Below are 4,888 nucleotides of genomic sequence, written 5' to 3' on the forward strand. Positions count from 1 at the left end.
GGTGGGAACAAAGCTGTACTGAGGTGAATAAATGACACCAGATGGTTACTTGAAACTGTAGCAACAAATGAAAAGAACCAGAAATTGTAAATAAGTTTAACATAATAAATGTGTTCTCTTCTTCTCTCTGCTTCTTTAAAAGATAAAGTTATATTGAGCAATAGTTATAACAGTATATTGTTGAGTTTTTAATATTTATAGATGCAATATGTAAAAAATAGCACAAAAAAGGGAAGAGGAAAAAGAACTCTATCCATATAGTTTCTATATTTCTTTATCTCACTAGAATTAAGTTAGGAGAAATATAAAGTTGGTTCTCATAATATGTTAAACTTTAAAGAAATGACTAAGAATATATCTCAAAAATAGTGGAAAATCATTAAAGGACTTAAGTGTTACACTAGAAAATATTCACATAAAGCAAAAAAAAAAAATGCAATGAAAGAGAAATAGAGGGAAGAAAGAGACATGAGACATAGAAACAAAAAGTAAAATGGCAGACGGTATAAATATTTACATTAAATGTGAGTGGATTAAAATATCCATTCAAAAGGCAGAGATTGTCGGAGTGGAGAAAGAAAACTAAGGCCCAATTATATGCTGTCAATAGGAGATACACTTTAGCTACAGTGATACAAATCGATTGAAAGAAAAGGATGAGAAAAGATATATCATGCAATTGCAACCTTAAGAAAGCCGGACTGGTTATAGTAATATTAGATAAAATAGTTTTTAAACAAGGTTACCAGAGAGCAAGAGGGACATCTTATAATGATAAAAGGGTCGATTCATCAGGAATATATAATGATTATAAATATATATGCTCCTAAAAGCCGATCCTCAAATACTTGTAGGAAAAACAGACAGAATGGAAGGGAGAAATAGACATTTCAGTAGTAATCATTGGAAACATCTGTATCTTGCTTTAAATAATGGCTATAACAACTATACAGCAGATCAACAAGGATTTAGAAACCATGAACAGCACCAAAAACTGAGCAGTTTTAATGACATTTGTAGAACATTACACCCAACAACAGAATATGCATTCTTTTAAAGAGTGCATGGAATATTCTCTAGGTTAGACTATATACTAGGTCACAAATGAAGTCCCAATAAATTTAAAAGTGTTTAAATCATACAAAGTGTATTCTCTAACCACAATGGAATTAAATTATAAATTGATAACAGAAATACATTTGTGAACTTTATAAATATATAAGAAGTAAGCAACACATTTCTAAATAACCAATGGATTAAATAAAGAAAATATTTTGAGATTAATGAAATTGAAGACAAAATGTAGGAAAACTTTTGGGGTGCAGCTAAAGCATTTAGAATTTATAGCTATAAAATGTGTATATTAAAAAAGAAGAAAGACCTTAGACTGTTAACCTATCTATCTTGAGACTCTGAAAAAAGAAAAGCAAAGTAAACTAAAACAAGCAGAAGGAAGCATACTGAGAGTCAAAGGTAAGCTTAGTGATGCGCTCTCCTATCCATTGCTTGGGTATGATAAAAAAAAATGTACAGAAGGAAGAGGAAGCTTCCCATGTGGATGGCTCGACACGGACCCTGTCTTGGTTTCTGAATGTCTTCCAAAGTGAGTCATCCTACAGTGAATTTGATTAAGTAGGCATTGTGGATCTGCCGAAAATGTTAGTGCCTTGATAGAGAATGCCCTTAGTCCTCAAAACAAAAAACGATGATGAAGAGGAAATGGTTTTTAAGATTTGTAAAACAGAATGAGAAATAGAAAAGTCAGATAGAGTCACTTAATTAAAAACAAAGTGGCTTTCTTAAATTAGAGCACTTCCTGAGCTGGCTAGTTAATGAAGTTCCACATAGAGTAAAGGGATATGTACTTATTTTTATTGTCACTCAAACCTCTGCCACATTACATCTTCATTGATTGCATTTTCTCTAAGTGGCAGGAGGTGGCAGTCAATAATTTCTGAGCATTTTCATCTTTACAGTATACAACTAATGAGTTTATGTCTTCATTCTTAATTACTTCAGCGATGGATATGGTATGATCCCATGTGAAAAGACATTTTTAATTAATATTGCCTCTTAAAGCTTTGTGAGGAAACATTTCCTCGATTTGTCATATAAATTTATAGGCTCCATCATGGACCACTCATGCAATAAGTGCCTCCGGAGAAAAAGTGCTAAGCACAGCCACTCAGCAATCTGGTGGCAAACAGGGAGCGAGGCAATGGCTTTATTCTCAACGTAGGGCCCCGGGTGGAACGCAACGAAGAGATGGAGATCATCTCAAGTGTTACCAGATTCATGACAGGTTCTCCTCTTAACCAACAGGATGAAGGAGGGGAGGGGGCCGAGGACCAGATTCTTCCGATGCACTGAGGGAGAGGAAAACAAAGAACACAAATGGCTGGGGTCGTCTCTTAAGATTTTGCTATTAATTTTTATTTAGCATTTAAAAAATTCTTTTTAAAGTTTTGTTTTTTTCTCATTGTGGAAAACTTGACAATGAGAAAATAGTTTAAAAGGTAGAAAAATCCTAACACCTTGAGATAATTCCTGTTGGGTGGTATTTCCTTCCAGTCTTCTTATATTTTGAACATGGTTGATTATCCTATATATAATTTGTATCTTCAATTTCATCAAATAGTTATAGCTGACTAGCCATTTCTGCAGCTCCATCTCCCCATCTCTAAAATGGAATTCTGAAGATTTAAATATCCCAAACAGTCATTGACATTTTGTTGAGCTTTTTGCAAGAGATTCGGGATCCAGAAGGGAAGATCTGGGGTTAATAGTGGACCAAGTTTCATGCTTTTTAATTACTGACAAGCCCAAATTAGAATCTCAGATAAAATAGCATCAGGTATTAACAGGGGCCAAGAGGTCAGAGGTGCCAGGGCCCTGCCAACTATGCCAGCCATCAATGCTATAATTGATTAAAGCATCACAGAACTTTTTTTCTAAGTGTGTCACAGCATTTCTTCTCGTTAGGTGCTACATTTGCCTGCTGCTATAAAACATGCTGAAATAATTGGATTACTGGCAATTGTAGGGAAAATACCGTCTTCATGGATATGATGTCACAGTATTTTAAAGGAAAAAATCAAGGTACTTCTTTCACAGGCTGCGAATTTTGTCTTATTTTTATCCTTTGTTCACTCTCTAGCTCCTTGCCGCTTTGCTAACAGGCAGAAAGGAGTCAGATTTCTCTGGGGTGTCCACTGAGCAATACTTGAATGCCCCGGTGGCTGGTATGCCTCCCTGGAGGTCATTGGAGATGGAATATCTACGCGGGTATTTATATGGAATGTCTGAGTGAGGAAGCTTTTTGAAGAATCTATAGATTTTACAGCATCATAGTAGGTGTTGTGGGGATAATAGGAGAAATCCTTAATTGGAGACCGTTGGCATCAGGGTCCCACGTCCTGGCTATGTTGGTCCTAGCTCCACCAAGCTTCACTTTGTCTATAAAAATAAGTTGAATTATGAATTCAGCAGCCCCTTCTTGCTTCAGTCTGCTGTGAGAAGACATTTTCTCTCCTATAGCTGCCTAGAGAGAGAGCCAAAGATCTCATGCATTAAATCCAAGAAACGGACTTGAGACAATTTCCTAGGGACAAAGAGGAACAATTGCCTAGAAGTTGGCGGAGAGCGCGTCTTGAAAGGTTTGGTGGTCGCTAACTGGTGGGAGAGACTGGAAAGTCACTGACTTGCTCGTTGCTTACTTTCCTCCCCCAGAATATGAGATCCATGGAGACCGCCTGTCTTGTTCTCAGCTGTATCTTTAGTGTCTAGAATAGCTCCTGCAACACAACGGTGTCAATAAATGTTCGTTGAATGAATGCACATGTTGAGGGATGGAATAATAAATAGGTTTGCTAGTAGGAGAAATTTGTAGTATGAAATGCAGGTCCATCCAGTTACTATCCATAAAGAGGAAAGAGGTTCTTGGCAAATTGCCCTCACTTTTTAATTGCCTTCATGCCCAAGGACTGAGATGGAGGTGGGTCTATGTAATGGGCCATTATTAAGGGGAGCTATTTTTAAAAAATGATTCGATGGCAACTGTGCTGACTTTCAGGGATGTAGTTCAGGTGCTGAAAGGACTGGACGTGCTAGATTGGTTCTACCCTCCACTTTGTGGTTGGCCACTTGAGTCTTAAGTCTTATTCACGTATTTATTTATCCTTTTCTTAAAAAATTGACTCTTTTAAAGAACAGTTTCAGATTTGCAGAAAAACTGGAAAGATAACAGAGTTCCCATATACCTGTACGGAGTTCCCCTGCTACCATCTTACATTATATTAATATGATACATTTGTTACAGATGATGAACCCATATCCACACATTATTATTAACTGAAGTCCATAGTTTGTTCTGATTTCCTTAGTTTTACCTCATGTCCTTTCTCGGTTCCCGCATTTCATCTCGGATACTATATTACGTTTGGTTTTCACATGTCTTTAGGTTCCTCATGGCTGTGACAGTGTCTCGGACATTTCTTGTTTTAGATGACAATCTGGAGGTGTACCGGTCAGACATTTTGTGGAGTTCCCCACTGTTGGAATTTGTCTGGTATCACTCTCATGATTAGACCAGAGTTATGGGTTTTGGTGAGAAAGCGCCGTTTTCATCACATAGTATCAGGGGTACATACGATTAACACGATTTGCCATTCTTAGTGTTGACCTGTCACCTGGCTGAGGAGGTGTTTGTCAGATGTCCCAACTGTTAAGTTACTCTTTTCCCCTCCTTTCTTTACTATCCTCTTTGGAAGGAAGTTACTATGCATAATCCACACTTCAGCAGTAATTACATAAACGATTGGCAATTCTTCTGAACAAGAAATCTGCCTCTTCTCCCCATTATTTATTTTGCTCAACCATTTATGTCCAT

Source organism: Pteropus vampyrus, unplaced genomic scaffold (genome assembly GCF_000151845.1).
Source record: "Pteropus vampyrus isolate Shadow unplaced genomic scaffold, Pvam_2.0 Scaffold51, whole genome shotgun sequence".
Taxonomy (NCBI): Eukaryota; Metazoa; Chordata; class Mammalia; order Chiroptera; family Pteropodidae; genus Pteropus; species Pteropus vampyrus.